Genomic DNA, 19,417 nt, shown 5'->3' with positions numbered 1-19,417 from the left:
TCTAAGGCGATTCAAGTATAGAACGGTTTCCGCCAAAGTTAAAGGAGCGGGTGAATGACATCCCTCTATTTGCTCTACTATGGACACCATGGAATAATCTCCATATTCTTTACCTGTCGTAAGTAAACAATTGACAACAAGACAATAACATAAAGCACGAATTTTAAAGCGTTGTTTAGTCAAGTTGTCACGAGGGGCTACGAAATGTTCTATGAATTGAACTAAATCCACGCCTTCTTCTTTTCCAATGTGAACCATATCATTGTCACTCAAACCAAAAAATCGTTGAAAAACAGGTTTGGGATCCGATAAGTTAGGGGCATATGTCACAGGGTGTGTATTTGTAGGGAAGCCTAGTAGAGCCTCAAACTCGCCAGGTAATAGGACAATTTCATCCCCTTTAAAAAGAAAGAGATGGTGGTTCGAGTCCCAATGATTGACAGCAGCATGGAGAAAATCAAAGTTTATAACTAGTTGCATATAATTCAATAGAGGGTCAAGGTGGTATATTTTGAAGGATAGTTTATCCTCAGTTGAAAGGGAAGTGACCCATTGCTTCAACCGTTATTCAAAGGTTTTTGCCATTGATCAATGTAAAAAAAAAGGGAGAGGGGAAGAATTTAGAAAGATTAGTTCTTTTTAATTCTTTATAACACTACCAAGCGAATGAATACGAGATGATCAAAAGCCTACACAAAACCACGCTTAAATAGACCCAAGAGGGGCAAATTTTCGGCACTTTTTTCTCTAAGGAAAGTTCACCCGCAGGTGGCGCGCGCAACTCAGGAGTTGCGCGCGCCTGCCACGCGCGACAGCCACGCATAAGACATACAGTTGCGCGCGTCTGGTCTGTCGCGATATTTCGTTTTGATTTATTTCCGTATTTTGAACTCCATAATAACGGAATATTGACGAAATCTTATGAATAATCATACGCTTAAATTTTGTTCACTCTTGCGTCCTTTTTTATGCTTTATTTTATTTTATTTTTCTTTTATTTTCTTATTTTCTTCTTATTTTCCTTTTCTCCTTCTTTCTTTTTTTTTCCCTTCATTTTTACTTTACTTTTTGTGTTCTCTTTTCCTTGTTTCTTTTTTTTGTTATTTTTTCAAGGGGGGTAAGTCAGGAACCCTTTCCCTCCCACGGGATAACCTTTACTTTACTTAAACAAAAAAAAAAAAAATCATGGAACCAAAAGAAAAAATAATGACATATATATTAAATGTGTATATGTACAAAAAAATAAAAAAAATGTATATGTACAAATGATTCCAAAAAATATATATAAATACAAAGGAAGTCAGGATGCTCGGCGACTCCCAGACGGCTGCTGTACATCCAGCAAAATCCAAAAAAAAGATTAATACACAAAACTGTGTAATAACTTTGATAAAAGAAAAAGAAATAAACTTACCGCGACCATCCGATGATCACGGCATGATAAAGCCACGAGTGCTCTCCGATGAGCAGCTCGGAAAGCACGTATTGTCCTCACCATGCCGTTCACGGTCTCTCGCGGTACCTGTTCCAAATACAAGGATAGTTAACGAACAAACGTATATGAAAAAAAAATATAATAATAATAATAATAATATAAAACCAAATACATATACGAAATAAACATACCGACTCAACCGTCTCAGGAATATACGGTATGTCCTCCTCCTCCTCCGCTGCTGGGTGAATCTCGTGAATTACCGATCCAAAAGCATCGTATACGTGACCTCCGCCATGGGAGGCACCCAACCACCCAGCTCAACTCGCTGAAAACAAAATAAGAGAGTCAAGGTTCCGAAAATAAAACAAAAATATAAAAACATATGAAAAATACTAACCGGAACAAAAGATGGGAAAGGAGTCAGCCTGGATGCAATGAAAGCTTGGTAAGATGCATCTGGGAGCACCAGCTGCTCCGCTGGATAACCGAGGTTCGCCTGAGCTCGATCCTCGGTAGACAGCAAGTTTGGACGCAACATCCGGATCGGAGGATCCGCAGGAACCACAGGCTCCTCGAATGAACACTGCCAGAGAACACGCTCGCGTAAAAACCAAGCGTTTGTCCTCTGGAGGATTAAAGTCCCTAATAAAGGGCCCGAAAACGGCAATGAATCATGCCAGACCTGACAGCCTCAGGGACTCTGACGATCAAACTCCAAGGACGGAGATCGATCTATAAACACCGCCATATGAAAAATCATCAGAGAAATACTCACCGACGCACGAGTCGCTGAAAGGATCCTCTGGCGAAAGTCGCCGGCTGAAGTGGCTCTCGTCTCTTCTTAATCGTGACCGGTCGATGGCCGATAGGAAAACGAGCAGCCCCGAGCATCCTGGGGCTCAAGAAAGGCAGGTACGAATATCCCCAAGCCTATAAGAAGCAAAAAATAATAAGAAAAAAGAAAACAAAAATGGCGATTAAAAGAAAAGAAAAAAGGATAAGTACGTACCTCAAGGATACGACAATGCCATGAAAGGGAGATCCGAGGCACCTCAACAGCTGCCGCGAAATCCATCACCGGGGTCACCTTGCCCATAGCTGTAAGCATACGGGCATACAACACCTCCGCCCAACTCAAGTTACCTATCTGCCCCAAATCACTAAGGCAGACAAGTAACCTAATGGCAAAACGCTCTCCCCGATCACTCAAGATAGTGACGGAAAGAACGTGAGTAATGTATATCCGAGCCAGCTGCTGAGGTGTACACTGCCGATCAACCTCGTCAGCCGACAACTCATCAGCAAGAACCGAGTACGGACAAGACAGCGCATACATTTGAAGGGCCGCCGCAAGACGATCCCCCACGAGGTCATGCAGTCTCTCGTCTGACCCCTTAACGACCTCCATAACCACGGGCTCACCTCTGAAAGGAAAACCCGTAATCATAGAGAAATCGTAAGGGGTAACCGTCATCTCTCCCCATGGAAATTGAAAAGTGTTGGTGGAATCCCTCCAAAACTCCAACAATCCACGAAGGAAAGCCGACGACGCAGGCTGACTCGATAAATCCCGAAGAGCCGCCAGCTGGGAGCTGATCCCCGAAAGCTCCACAACCTCCTTTGCCACCTCGAGCAAACTCTTAAAACAACCTCGTAGATCACCAGAGCCGTATAGGCGCATGCTAGGCTCACTCTAAAAAAGGAAAAGCACAAAAGAGAGTGAAAAACTTGTTCTAAAGAAAAAAGAAAAAAAGAAAAAAAAATGAGGCGCAAAAGACTCACGATGCCGCGTCAACTCCTGATCGAGACGTGATGGTCTGGGTCCCACTTGAAGACCCCAGGGTCCCAGTAAGGAGGAGCCTCCCAAACAACATCCTCCTGGCGACGACGATCAGCTCCGACGCGTCGCTCCCGAACCTCCTCTCGAGGACGGGTCACCCTCTTTCAAGGGCGAACCGCCTCGTCAGGCACGGGATCTCCTAGAATCTCCTCAACATCAACAAATGGAGGCGAGTCCATGCTATGAATGGACAAAGTTTCTTTATTAGTTTATTCTAAACTAAGCTAATATACATGTTTTGGACCCATTTCGGCAGCATAACGCCTACCGAAAGGGCAAAACACAAAAAATCGAATGTCACCCATGCTAGGGGGCTACGATACCTGCAGTTAAACTCAGTAAATGGGGGCTTCTAACACCCATAAAAGCCATCCTCTACCAATTTCAACTAAGCATTCAATGGATTATATTTCAAAATCTCAAAGAATCAACTGTGCCTAGGTGAATAATAGTAACAATGATGCAATTATCGTCTACCAAACAATCTTGAAGTTCGAACATGGCAAAAATAAGCTAAGTATACACTTCGCGCCAATTTTCAGATTCAAAATTTTCAAAACGTTGTTTATGAAGATATAACTAGTTCTAATACTATAATTACTTCATAATCAATAAGTATAGCCAAAATGAGCAAGCAAAATAACAAGAAACAAACCAAATTCAAAGGAAAGTGCAAAAAACGTACTCAAACAAAGAGATGCTCGTACAAGGTTCAATACTTAGCCATTTTTCATTAAATTTGTTGCAAAATACTCCTTAAACATAGCATAATATCATGGAACAAACAATTTCAAGAATAATGGTCTGAATAAAAAATCCCAAAATTCGAAATTAGGGTTTAATGATTTGAAAAACACCCAAATTCTGGCAAAAACAAACAAATTTAAACAAAAAACTTACATTGGATTGTGGCAAATGTGAATTAAGGGTGAAATCTGCTTCCTTTGGCTTCGAAAATCGCAAAAAAACCGAGCTTTTTAAGAAGAGAAAGGGATAAAATGGCGAAGGAAGAAGAAGAAGAGAGTAAAATGAAAATCGCACTTAGCGATTTCTTTTTGCTGACTTACATGTCACGCGCAACTGAAACAGTTGCGCGTGACTGACCAGCACAACTTAGAACGATGCGCACGCCAGGTCAGCACGACCCACTGAGTTGTACGCGGATACTGGTCACTAAAATGACCGGTATCCAGATTTTGATCTATTTGATTATTTTCCAAAGGCTTTTGCTCGTTATTAGACGTAATGTCGCGCAAATTATCAAAATCTTTTTTAAAATTGCTTTGCATTTGGTAGTTTATTTTCTTCTTTGATAGTTTTTTGCATCATTTCGCATGCGCACCATGCTTTGTGCCTTCCCAAAGCATACGTTTTGAACGTTTTTCATAAAAGTGTCTTAAGACGTTCCGTGGTAGTGCTTTACGTAAAAGCTCCCATAGACAGGTTTGTCATTTTACTGTACTAACGTTATAAATGTCCGACTTTTCTTCTTTTTTCACGTCCACGACAAAAAGGAAGGCGTCATTATGCAACGTAAAAATGAAAGGCGTTATCATACAACGTAAAATTGTATGGCGTTGGTGTTGCGTAAAATTTCACTTCTTCCTCAGCTTTATGAGATCTACCTCTCGGAACTGAAAGGTAGAGAATTACTTTTCTTTAGGCGTTAGCTCACGAGTCGACAGGCACGCCGAACCATTTAGGAATAAACACTTCTTGATTAGAAGCAAATACGGTAGTTAAGTGCGCTTACTAGCTTACCGGACAGTTAGGGTGTCGTCCACCCCCTGTATAAAGAGCGACGAGACGATGTCGCACCTATGAAGTCATGTGCCCCCAGTCCTGAGACACGTGTACTCATTTTGTGGACAAAACTACTGAGAGAGTTGCCGACTTTCTTCTCTCTCACTGGATTTGATATATGCCTCCAGTCTTGAGACATGTATTTCTATCTTGTGGACATCGAGTATTGCGTTTTGATAAGCGAATCGTCAAGAACTATATTCCGGCTGCGAAAGCCGAAATTTTTAGGCTGTGAAAGCCGAAAAGCTGCAAAAGCCGAAACATTCTTTTATTATCTTTTCAAATTGTTAAAATCAAGCTAAAGATTCAATGACATATTGAGGGACTTTACACCAACGATGACATGATTGGGAGGAAATCATCCCCTTTTTAATCCTTTTTAAACCGATCTCTTCTCATGACATGACATCACCCAGAATGCCTTTACTTGTAAAAGCGTTCTACATTTGAAAAGGATCAATCTAGGTTCTTTAGCGCGTTAAGACATAGAAAATACTTTTTCTATCCTTAATAGGTACTTGTTTCAAACACTTAACGAATTAAGGATCGTTTTGACATCCTTAAACATTTCTTAAAGATTCTCTATTCTTTGAGAACTTTGCAGAATAAGTCTCGGATTTATTTCCTTGGCTACTTTGATCCTCATCTATCCTAGACTCGATCGAAGTGGGGGCTAACTATAGACATCTACTTTTGGCCTCCCGTCCCGACAGGAAGCGCAATGACGATAAATAAAACCATCTTCGTGTTGGATCAAAGTGAAGAATGCTTATGGATGACTAGCTAAACCGCAAAGACACAAAAAGACTAGCCTAACCCAAAAAAATACAAAACAAGGTCCAATTAACTAAACCCGATCATAATTAGGCTTAGGCCCGTGCTTAAGACCCAATAATGACGGATTTAGAGGCACCTAGGTTAAAATTAAAGCTGCCGCAGAAAAATCTGCGCGCATCACAATGAGTCGCGCTAGTCTAGCGCGCGCAACTAATTCAGTTGCGCACAACACCCAGCGCAACTTCTATAGATGCGCTCGCGAAAGATTAAGAAGTTTATAAAATATAGGATCGAATCTTACCATAAAACCGTGCGCAAGACATTCAGTTGCGCTGCCTATAACAGCACAACTAAATCACTTGCGTTGGGATGCCGCGCGCAACTCAACCAGATGTGCGCGACACCTGCTGCGACAGAATGCTTAAAACCCTAATTGCACCCATTCCCTATAAATAGGGACTTAATACGAGGCTTAAAGACATAGAAATTAACCTAAAATCCTGGCTTCCAAACCCTCTCGTCGTAAACACTCACCCCTCTTAATCTTTGTTACTACAGTGGAGGTTCCCGAACAAGAAGGAGTTCATAAGTGTTCTAAACGGAGATTTAGCAAAGAGAAGTGGTAAATTCCTGAGCACTTAGATAAATCACAATTATTTTTCTTGTTTAAAAGAACTTTAATCAATAAAATAGTGTTGTTTGACCACTTTAAAAGGACATTTAATTAATCGATTCTACGTAGTATCTTGTGTTAAATAAGATTAGGATTGAATAATTAATTGATTGATTGATCACCTAAGGCAAGGAGAATCTTGCTCATTTTTTGCTCCTTTCACGAATTTGAATTAAATAAAGAATAACAACTTTGCAATGTAATTCCTACGTGATTAATGCTTGTAAATAAAATCAACTAACTTAGTTTTAGGTATCGCGTTGCATATATTGTTTGGTGATGAAATTGTAAAAAAAGGAAGAGCTAGTAGAGGCTGCACTAGGGCTAGAATAGCGATTCTCCTTTAAAGGGAACGTTATTTTAGTACCCTCGCTCCCAAACTCATTTCTGGTTTATGTAAACCAATTTGGGCATGGGTAAACTTATGATTTGTGCTAAATATCCCATGAACTTCACATGGGAGAAAGGCATGAACGAGGTTTATGGGTTTTCCCAAAACTCATTGGCGACTCCTACTTGTTTCTTACAAAAAAGCGTGATGATAGAATCAATTCTAATTCAAGGTCCCCCAAATAGTCAGGAATTCAAATCCTTATACACCCTAACAAGTATAAAGTCCTAGGCTTTTAAATGGCCGTGGGCATCTAAGGAAGGACCCCCTACGATGGGATCACCCTCCTTACACTCGCCCTGCGCCTTGCCTTTATTGCTGCTTGTCACTTCTTACCACCTGAAGGGACGGGAATTTTGTTAGCATATTCTCTTTAATATAAAAATAGAATAAGAAAATAAAAAACAATGTCTAAAGGCAAGTGTTCTAATGTCTTGGATATGAACATGTCCCGAATTGTGTTTCTTATCGAGTACTTGGTACCATGCCTGAGAAACATGAATGCTAAGTGAGTGATGGACCGCATGATCCGAGATTGCCTACATTAATTAATAAGAATGAAAAAAAAAATTCAAAACAAAGAAAAAAATATATAAATAATAAAACTTGCAAAGTCTAAATTTTCAAATACACAATTGCATATCTTGGGGGCTTCTCTCGGGTCTTGAGCCTTTTACCCCTTTCTTCCTTAAACCATCAGCTTAACCACATCACAACCCTTGAAAGACCTCTTTTAAGGGTACATACACTTGTGCAAAGTTCGACTAGAGCTACGTTTGGCCTGATTCCTAACGGATACGTAGGCAACCTCACATCGAGGTGCAGCCACATTCATATTCATATCCATGCATGATCGAGTTAAAAAATATCCAATGCTTATCCCTATGACCCTATCCATCTAGAGCTAGACTTAGGGGCTTGAACCCACATTACTTATCTTACCCAGCCTAAAAAGTCACCATCTCGACTCTTCTCACACCTCTTTCCAACACCATAGCCTTTGTAGCCTCACCTTAGTATCACTTTCACACACTTCTTTCACACATACTTGGCCATATATCGTCGTCCTTCCCTTTAGGAGCCCTTTTTCATGAAATCTTGTTTCAACATTTTGCATGTTTCATCATCTTTCAAGATGACATCCAAATAAACGTTGTATACTTGCTTAGCTTCCAGACCTAAGCAATGTTCATTGTTTCATGCATCGCATATCGTTCTGAGCTCCTTGACCTAAGCAACATTCATTATGTAATACTCAGCAATCACTTCATCTACATACGTGTGTAGCTTCCAAACCTAAGTGACGTTCAAGATCGTTTCTTTACACCATATACGATACTTAGCTCCATAACCTAAATTCATTCTTCTATCGTGTAACCTGATGTAGTTGTCCTTAGCCTCATGGCCTAAGAACATACATCATGCATACATTATATTCAAGACGAGTTGTTCAATCCGACAAGAAGAAAATCCATGCGATTCATTTCGCTTTGCTCAACGAGGAAGTTTAAAACTTCTTCCCGTTTTCATGTCTTTTCTTTTAGGGAAGTTCAAAAAAAATTTCAAAATTTTCATCGAGGGAAGTTCAAAAATAATACTTCATTTTTCACGTCTTTCTTTTTCGGGAGAAAATCGGCACCCTCCACTCATGATAAAAATGATGGAAATTTTTTGGGAAATATTTTGCTTTTGCATTTTCGGTTGCTTGTGTCTGCACACACAATCAAACTATGCACACAAAATCACAAGTCATACACATTTCATGTCATGTCAAGTCAAGCTTGGTCAAGTCAGTTGGTCTAGTAAATCACAGTATATGCGAGTCCCTTGGCAGATTTCATTTTGCAAGTCTCATCTACAGCCCACGTTCGGGGACAAGCGAACCATTTACGGCCCACGTTCGGGGACAAGTGAACCATTTACAGCCCACGTTTGGGAACAATCGAACCATTATCATTTTTCAAATATTTAGTGACCATCTCCCAGGCGAAGACGATTCACGGCGTAAGGTTCTCGATACACAGAGACTTGCAATCTCATCATCAGACAAGCTATCCGTTAGCGATCATATCATCTATCAACATTCCTCAAGCATGGAAATATCACAATATTCTTCATCCGGTGGGTTTCTTCAGGCATATTAAACAACAAAATTTATTTGCCACCGATACACTTGTGTTAGATACGTATTATATCCCTTTACTCTTTTATCTGTGGAACTAACTTTTTTTGCAGGTATCAGCTATAAAGAGTGATTTAGGATCACGGAACATCTTAAATCATTCTCCGTCCCTATCGACTACTTTAATTATCGTTTTCGAAACTTACGTTACTGGTCGGGTTGAGTATTTAATATTTGGAGTGCTTAAATTAATATTCAATACCAATACATTTCATAAATCAACCCAATTCCTAGCCCATTTACCTAAACCATAACTTACTTTCCACATCAAAAAACCGAGAGAAACTGATTTTGTGAGCCTATAATTTTGATCCAAATATTATTTGGTTGGATAGGAATTTCAATAAGCTTTTCAACGGTATATCAGAATCCCAATTCCGATTTAAAATGAATAAGATATGAGCAAAACACTAAACTCGGCCCAAAACCGACACCCTTTCACTAAAACGGCCATATCTTAAAATATACAAATGATATTGACCGTATTCCAATTTGGTTGGAAGCTAGAATTCATAAGCTTTTCAATGATAGTTATCATAGTTACGGCTCAAAAGTTAACATAGTTTTCAAAACGCGTAAAAAACTAGAATTACTGCGTAAAAGCTAAAATGCCACGCCACGGTGCATGCCAACGTGGCACGGTGCCTTATACCGTGACACGATAATTTTCACCGTGTCACGGTGCTTTCCCGTGTCCTTTCCGCGTTTTTTCTCACGCACTTATGAATATGGACGCATTTTGAACAAATTATACACCGCGACACGGTGTGATTCACCGTGCCACGATGGACAATACCGTGTCACGGTACCCAATTAGGGTTTTTCTGCGGCTCTTATCTCTTCTTGGGTTCCGTGCATCCCCCTGTTCGTCTCCTCTATAATTACAAACCTGATTTCTGCATTTTCGGGACACCAAAAATCATTTTCTCTCCCTCTACACCAACAATCATTCTATTCTCTCTTTCTCTCTTGCTTTAACCTAAACCCTAGCCACCCTATCCTTCTATAATACTCCCCTAAGAACTCCAAGGAGTCCATACTTGACTCGAGGTTCCGTCCTTAAACCAAGTCATGAAGGGTATAATTTGTGGGTTTGGACAAAATTAACTCTACTTTTTATTTAATTTAATTTCAATTTGATTTATATTTTTTATTGAAGTCTAACAATTTATTCATGATGTAGCAATTTAAAGGAGCGCGCAAAATATGAGAACTTAATTTAATTAATTATTTTACTTTAATATTGCTAGTGTCATGATTAGGGTTATTATTATTATTTGATTTGACTAACGATTTTATTATTATATTGTTTCCAATATTAATGTTGATTTTATTATATTTATTGATCACCATATTGCATGTATAAAGGGAATATGTAATTGAAAATCACAACTAATAAGACAATTTGGACAACCGGTTTAGGTTTCTTTTTAATCTTGGTATTTTATCAAGTGATCACAAATATAATTAGAATTATGTGTGCATTAATATTCAACAAATTTAGCATAATTATAGTTTGGAGCAAATTTAATCTTTGTTTGCATGCCTTTGAGATCGCAAGAATCACTTTTCACAATAACAATCGAGTACAGGCCAATACGGGCGAATGTGACTCCATGACTCACATCGTACCATCATCCCCGATCCTCCTTTCGTGGTTCCGAACCATATGGAGTTAGTAATCTCATGGATTATGAATGGGTTGTAACCTTCACGGGTCAATCGTTGTTGTCTATCGTTGTCCCGTAATCGTGGTTTCCTTTTATGATCCGTGAACGGTTTACAAGTTCCTTAAAATCTTGTTGGTTGCTCCCTATTTTCCTTGTCCCTTATTGTTGTCCTTAATCGTATATGTCAATTTCCACTTCCTAAGAGTTCCAAGCATATTCACACATGCTTAACGTAAGCGCACTTTAAACGACGCCAACAGGTGTGTGGAACTGTTAAGCTACCAATTACTACAGGCCCAATACAAAAGATGGTTGAATTCCATGTCATGGACTTTAAACCTACATTCAACCTTCTTCTTGGACGTCTTTGGATACATGAGCTTGGAGCAATACCACCTTTGCTCCACGAAATGATTATGTTGAAATATCAAGGTCTTCCTATGACTATACATGCTACTCCTTTTAAAATCACAATAAACGATCAATCTCTTTTAGAAATAAACCATGATAATGATGAAGAGGACATGTGGGGATTCGCCGCGGAGATAATTTACACACTAGAAATGGAGGAAAGCCTTGAAAAACCATTCAATCTTGACCCATATTCCACCCCAATAGTAAACAACATCTTATTCAGAGTAGTTACATTCCTGGGATGCCTTTGGGAATAGGAATAAAGAAATCTCTTTTACTTCCTATCCCAAAGAAAAGCTTTTCTTTTGGATTGGGATATAAGCCAACCAAAGAGGAACTCAAGTCTCACGATGCTAAGATCAAAGAACATTGAGACAATAACAAGAAAGGAATAATCTCTTTACTCTCATCCTACAATCAAACCCTCAACGGACAATACGTTAGGGAGGGAGAAGATTACCTATGCTATGACTTTCCGGAACCACTAATTCTAGAAGGTATTAAGAAGCCTGAATTCGAAATATTCCACGATTTCTACTTCTTGAATGACGATTTCGTAATCGTTCAATCAAAACACCCAAACCCATGGTGCTATGATAGACAAGCATTTAACTTGCTATTTAGACTAGAGCAAAACCATGTTGCTATAATAACTAATCAAAATGCCAACCAGGATGAAGCTTTCGACCCAACCTCATTGATCACCCCCTTCTAACAAAACTTTCGAGCATGGATGGAGGAAGACTTTCAAGTTGATAAACTATATAGGTGATAAGTTGGAGATCACCACAGGTGAAGGAGTGATGCTCGAAGAATCCGACAATGAGTCTAGCTTAGGTTTTAAGGAAAATAAAAATTTAGGCCTTGTGGCCATTACTGAGTCTTTATTTTCTAGTTCTAAGGACGAGGATCCCAAAAAGGATTCTTCCCTCGATGCACTTTCTTTTTATTTCAATAATATGAGCTCTATTTCCGAGTATATGCCTTCTCTTAAATCTTTTGAATGCTATAATAATCAATCTAACGTAGATGATAACATTAAAAAACTAGTTGAATTAATGAATGAATGAGAACAAAAGAATCCTGTAATTGAAGTCGGAACTAATGAAAACAAGAAAAAAGTCCATATTGGCTTAACCTTAAATCCAGAAGAGCGATCAACCCTCATATCGACGCTTAAAGAATTCGAAGACGTGTTCGCTTGGTCATACATGTTGGATTTCGATGAGTCTAACTCACCGTGGAAATAAAACCCGAGCCCAAGGAAAAACTCACAATTAATATAACCAAAATGCATAAATTACCCTTGAAGCGTGTTTCACCCAACCACCGGAGCTCTTACTTGAGAAAGCTAAGCCTCGCAAGCACAACGGCATGCGACAATATCCACCAACAACACAATCACGACTGGTCTCTTGCTTGGAGGTTAGCCAAGTCGGACCAAAACACTACTCAAGTAATTAATGAACTTATAGGTTTTCTCTCAAGTGGAGATGCCTAATTTTGTTCTTACTCAAGTGAGTTTTCCCAATTCCCAAGTGGGATATTTATAGGGAAATTCAAGTGAGAAATCCACTCTCCTATCAATGTGGGAGAGTTTGTAAAACCAATTTTTTCTTTTTACTTTTAAATTAAAAATAAAAATAAAAAAGCAAACAACTAATTAATCAACAAGTGGCATTCTAAGAGGAGAGGTTAGGTAGGGACCACAAGGGGAGGGGAAACCAATACTTGATCCCCAAGGCTCCCAAAAATCGGCTCCCTTAAGCCACATGCACCAATGGGCTGCTGCCACGTGGCAGGACACGTGCCACGTAGCTAGCTCAATGCTGCTGCTGCCCCCGCACATGCTAGCATGGCTTGCTAGCCATGTGCTGGCAGCTTGCTAGCATTGGTGCGCTAGCATGCCGCATCACCAACCACCCAAACTAGGCTAGGCTTGGTGCGCATGCTAGCCACCTTGCTATACCAAATTCCCCTAGCACTCGGTTTTCTCGAGGCATTCTGATGCTATGGGTATTTCGGTAAATTATTGATTAATTATTGGTTTTACCGTCTCGTCTTTTATTTATTCGACTCGAATAGCGATGCTCAGTTTCGACGCTCCTAGCTCAGTTTCCGACGTCTGAATATTTAATACTCGAGCGACTCATTAATTTCTTTCGAATTAATTAATCGTGTCGGATCGTTAGGTTCTTGGGTGTGACCCGAAGGGTTTAGTCAAGATTAAGCTGTAATATTAATTACTGATCGGAAGCAGCCTCCACCTAGGCATTCCGATCACTTGAACTAACTGAATAATTAGCTTTCTAATAGCTCCGAACCCTCCATCGGAATAATACACTTGTTCGAAAGACACCATTCCTTTCAATCTTTCAATTCTTCTTCTAGACAAGTGTGCTTTTAGTGTATAGCCTTTTTCCTATGTCACTTAATGTCGCTTCATGAACTATAAAGTAAGATAATTCGTCATCCTTATTACGTCCAGAAGTGTTTCTCCGAGTTTGACTGTCAATCAACAGATGATTTCTAAAATCCATCCGAGCACGGCTATGTATTTTCACAGTCTCGCTCTTCGAGAGGCCTTGTAAACAACAAAGACATGTTCCATATTGTTAGTAGGGGGGCATTCATAGTCTTGTAATGTCAACTTCTCTTACTAAGAGAACTTAGCTGTCCGAGTGTTGCCGTTGTAATCGCCATGTACGGAAGACGTTTGACTAACATCAAAACGGACTAGTACTCAAACTAGTGAACTGACAATACTCATGGTCGAGAAAAGAGTTTCTGATAGCCATAATGAGAAGTATACCTATGACGACTTTTAAATCTCTTAAGGTATTCTCATAGGTCGATCCAGTATGTTTCTAAACCAATGCCTGTGCAAATGATTTATGACAATCATGTCCTTGTAGCACAAGAAACGGTGCTATAAATCAAACTACACACTAATCTTAAGCGATCATTAAGCGTCCATCATTTAAATGACCTCGATAAGGGATAATTTTCGATTATAATATTCAATTTTCACTTAATAGGTGTTTCTTTATCCAAGACTGATCTTGATACCTTATTTTGAATATTCTCATAATCAAATGGACTCAATATTTAGTTCTAAACCACAATTAAATAGAAACGGATTGTTAAAATTACATGAAATTAAATTACTCCAAAACCTGAATGGTTCATCTTAGTGTTTACATTAAAATGTTCAAAAAAAAATTAATTAAACACTAAACAGGGAAATCAAAGCCAATCTCCAACATGCCTGATTCCCATTGCCTCAACGTGTTTGTTAGGCTTCACTTGAGACAGAGGTTTAGTAAGTGGATCAGCTACATTGTCGTCTGTTCTAACTTTACAAATTCTAATTTCACCCTCTGATTTCCATTCTCTTATCATGTGAAATCGCCGCTTGACATGTTTGACCTTCTGATGTTCCCTTGGCTCTCTAGCCAAAGCAATAGCTCCATTGTTGTCACAATAAAGGGCTATTGGACCCTTGATGGAGGGTATAACATCAAGTTCACCAACGAACTTACGAATCCAAACTGCCTCCTTAGCCCCTTCAATAGCTGTCAAGTATTCGGCTTCAGTTATAGAATCTGCAATTGTGCTCTGTTTGACACTCTTCCAACTAAACACTCCTCTATTTAGACAGAATACATATCCAGGCTGTGATTTGAAATCGTCTCTGTCTGTTTGAAATCTTGCGTCGGTATAACCCTCAACAACTAATTCATCTCTACCACCATAGACCAGGAATTTATCCTTGTTCCTTTTCAGGTACTTTAGGATATTCTTCGCCGCAGTCTAATGCGCCTCTCCTGGGTCTGATTGGTATTGGCTCGTAGCACTCAAGGCATACGATACATCTGGCCTAATACATATCATGGCATACATGATCGATCCAATAAGCGAAGCATATGGAATCTGATTCATCCATTCTAGCTCATTAGGTGTCTTTGGACACTGCTTCTTGCTTAGGGTTATGCCATGTGACATGGGTAGGTGACCTCTCTTGGCCTCCTGCATACTGAATCGTGCCAGTACCTTATCGATATAAGTACTCTGGCGCAATTCAATCATCATCTTATATCTATCCCTATGGATCTTGCTGCTCAATATGTACTGAACCTCTCCCAAGTATTTCATTGAAAAAAAATTTCCAAGCAAGGCCTTTACAGACTTTAACATCGGAATGCTATTTCCAATGAGCAATATGTCATCGACATATAAGACTAGGAAAGCGATGTCACTCCCACTGACCTTTTTGTAAACATAAGATTCATCTGGATTCTTAATAAAACCAAACTTTCTGATGGCTTCATCGAATCGCAGATTCCAACTTCTGCTAGCTTGTTTTAGCCCATAAATGGAGTTTTTAACCTTACATACTTTCCCAGCATTGTTTTGGTTGACAAAACCGTACCTTTAGCATGTGTTATATACATAGTTTCTTCAAAAATTCCATTTAGGAATGCGGTTTTGAGCATTGCGATATTTCATAATTGTAATATGCAACAATCGCTGGGAGGATCCAAACGAATTTAAGCATTGCAACCGGAGAAAAGGTTTCATCGTAATTTGAAAATCCACTTACATCCACTAGGTGTGTAACCCTCGGGTAAGTCAACCAAGTCCCAAACTTGATTTTCAAACATGGAATCCATTTTAGATCTCATGGCCTCTTGCCATTTAGTAGAGTCGGTGCTTGATGACCGTCGTTTATGGCGCTCAAAAGAATAAGATTTAGGTTCATTTTCTTTATTTTCTTTCATCATTTTCATAAAATTCTTTTAGTTTTATTTGATTTTCCATTTTTTATAATTTACTTTAGTTCTCGATTGGTTTTTATGAGTTTTTCATATTTTTAATTGATAATTCATAATTTTAGTGTTGGTTTTACCTTGCCACGCTTCCTCTCTTTGTTTTATTTGTGTTTTGTAGGTGAATAATCAAGTCGATTTGCTCATTTTGGGACTGCCATGTTCGCGGGCATCATCTCGAGTGCACTGATGATGGGGATGCTCGGGAGCGCGGAGTTTGATTAAGCAAGCGAAGGAGCCAAAGCCTATGCATCGCACAAGGGTGCGCGCGCGGCACTGGAGTGTGTGCACGCAGACCCAGCTGTGCCGTGCGCGGCTGGGCTATGCGTGCGCACGGCCTGTGCGGCCCTCTTTGCTCGATTTTTTTTATTTATAGCTTTTGACTTTCTTTTTGAAGGACGACTTAACTTTGTACTAGAGAGAGAACTTTTCCAGAAATAGTAGAGAGAGAAAGTCGAGAGAGAAGCTTAAGATTTACTTGTTTGTACTTGAATTTGATCTTAGATTTCAATTTAATTTTGAAATTCCTTCTTCAATTCAATGAATGTTTGTAAGATTTCTTTCCCTTGATTTACTTTTAATGCAATTCCTTCTAGTTTCTTGGATTTTGATTGAGATTACATTCCTTGTTTTAGATATTGTTGATTGATTGATTTTCTTTTGATTTAGCTTTAAATGAATATGAATTTGATTGAATTTGTTTTGTGTCTTAATTCCACCATGTTTAGTGAGTAGATTAGTTGCTAGGGAGAAGGGGAAGCATGCTTGATTGATGATTTTTGCTAGTTGATGATGCTAAATTGATTTGAATGGTGCAATTAAGTTGGTTGACATAGTTGTGCATGTGATTAATTAAATTAGGAGTGATCAACCTATAAGATTAATCTAGATTGCATTGCAAATTTCAATGACATGAACCCTTGATTTGAGAATTGCTTTAATTGATTGTGTTTTTCCTAGCTAGCCGTTCATAGTGATCCCTAGCTTGGCTTATAGGAGATAGCCCTTTAATTCCTTTGATTGCAACTACTGTTTGTCCTTTGCAATGTTTGAATTGATTGAGTGATCTTTTAATTAGCATAATCATTGAACTTGCATGTGGAACCCATATCCCTAATGTTTAGTATATTGAATTTCTCGATTCATCTAGATTTCTTGATACCTTAATTACCAACCGCATCTTCCGCAAACTTTGAAGTAGCTTGACCTAGGCTATAGCTTACACCTATTCATTCCCTTGGGTTCGACCCTTGACTTACCATATACTCGTATTAGGTTGGTCGAGTGTTTATAAATTTTTTTTGACTCTAGGAAAGGGTAGAGGACGACCTACATTTTGCTCGTGTCAAAAATGGCGCCGTTGCCGGGGAGTGATATTGGTGCTTTGTTATAGTTGTTGAGTCTATTTCACCATTAATTGAAAATACAAAAAGATTTTCTTTAAGGCTACATTTGTAGCCGGGTGCTACTAACCATTTCTTTTGAGATTTTATGCATAGAGCACGTGATCATTCACTAGTGCCATTTGATCCGGAAATTGAGAGAACTATTGCAAGGTTGAGGAGTGCTAGACGATCTTTGAGCCCTAGCATTTCAAGTGAAGAAGAGCGACAACAAGAAGAACAAGCAAGAATGGGAGAAAATCGGAGAGTGGCATTGAAAGAATTGGGGATTCCGGGTGCATATAGATTTGAGAGTGTGATTGCTCCACCTACAACACCGGGAAATGATTTTGAAATAAGACCGGCAATGATCACTTTGATAGAGAGCCGACAATTTAGTGGGGCCAAGCATGAAAGCCCACTAAACCATCTCAAGGAGTTCGAGAAGTATTGCAATACTATCAAGGTGAACAGAATTTCCCAAGAATTCATCCGCCTCAAGCTCTTTCCCTTTTCTCTCATAGGTCGTGCTTTGGAATGTCTAGACAAGGAGGTAAAGCCGAATTCTCTAAGGACATGGGACGAGGTCACCAAGGAATTTCTATCCCGTTTCTATCCTCAAAAGAAAACGGCGGAAGCTAGAGCTATGATTCAAGGTTTCAAGCAAAAGCCAAATGAGAGCCTCTATGAAGCATGGGAGAGATACAAGGAGTATCAAAGAGAATGTCCTCATCACGGAATTCCAACCTATCAAATCATTCAAATTTTCTATGGAGGTCTTATCCCTCAAGGAAAATCATGTTTAGATGGAGGAGCCGGAGGTCCTATCATGAACAAACGAAAGAGGAAGTGGTGGACATAATTGAGGACGTAGTAAGGTATTATAGAGATTGGCAAGATGGAGAAAGAGAGTCAACTAGCAAGAGTAGCTCTTCGGTGTACTCGGTTGATCATCTAAATGCAATCAACAATCTATCCTCTCAAATGACAAACTTGGGGAAGGAGATGTCCGCTATCAAGGAAAAGTTGGAAAGTGCTACCTACCAAGTTTCAAGTATTCCCTCTTAAAATAAGGGGAGAGGTACGTCTTCTAATTCTCAACCCCTTCCTTCTTCTAGTACCATGCCTAGTGGATGCTTGTTTTGTGATGATTGTGCAGTGGGTCGTATGAGCATGATGTTTCTAGTTGCCCTCATGCATGTATGGATGTTTGTGATGATCAAGATGGAAATGTGAATGAGCATGTGAACTATGTGTCAAATAATCATGATTCTAGATTTGAGAATCAAAGAGGTCAATGGAATAGGAATTACAACAATCATGGCAATTTTGACAACTATAACCAAGGTGGTGGTTATAGGAACCAAGGGAACCAAGGTTCTCGAGGTAACTATAACAATCAAGGTTATAGTAGCCAAAATCAAAACCAAAATTATGGTAATCCAAACCAAGGTTATGGGAATCATTATCAGGGAAGTGGTAACCATAATCAAGGTTATGGTCAAAATCAAAGTAGGGGTAATTGGAACAATCAAGGTAGAGGCAATTTTCAAAACAATGCTCAAAGAGGCCCTCCACCCGGATTTGCTCCAAAGGCCCAAAATGATAATTCCTATGTTCAATCCTCTTCTTCTTCACATAGAACAAAGTTGGAAGAAATCATTGAAAATCAAACAAAGTTGTTGAACACTTACATGACCGTAAGTGATAAGAAATTTAATGAAATGATGACTCATAATAAGATGCTTGAAAATCAGATTTCTCAACTTGCTAATGCTTTGAAAGACCATGCTAGTCCTTCTTCTTTACCTTCCCAAGGCCTAGATCCTAAGAGACCGGTTAATGCTATTGTCACAAGGAGTAGTAAGATCCTTGAGGAGAGTTTGCCTAGGATGAGTGAGACTAAAGAGGGCACAAAAGGGGCTTTGGTTGAAGATGAGAGAAATGGTGCATCTTTGAGTGAGGTTGAGATTGAGAAGCCTAGTGAGGTGAGAGTGGAGAAAGAGATTGTGAAACCT

General features: G+C 39.3%; 1 non-coding gene across 1 annotated transcript; it reads right to left on the bottom strand.

The window, feature by feature from the left end:
* Nucleotides 1-18,034: 18,034 nt before the first annotated feature.
* Nucleotides 18,035-18,140, bottom strand: LOC145593406 (small nucleolar RNA R71). The gene has a single exon (XR_014102736.1). It is a non-coding gene; the product is annotated as a small nucleolar RNA R71 (small nucleolar RNA).
* Nucleotides 18,141-19,417: the final 1,277 nt, after the last annotated feature.

Source organism: Chenopodium album, chromosome 18 (genome assembly GCF_948465745.1).
Source record: "Chenopodium album chromosome 18, dcCheAlbu1.1, whole genome shotgun sequence".
NCBI classification, from domain to species: Eukaryota; Viridiplantae; Streptophyta; class Magnoliopsida; order Caryophyllales; family Amaranthaceae; genus Chenopodium; species Chenopodium album.
This window is presented reverse-complemented; position numbering and strand designations above follow the sequence as displayed.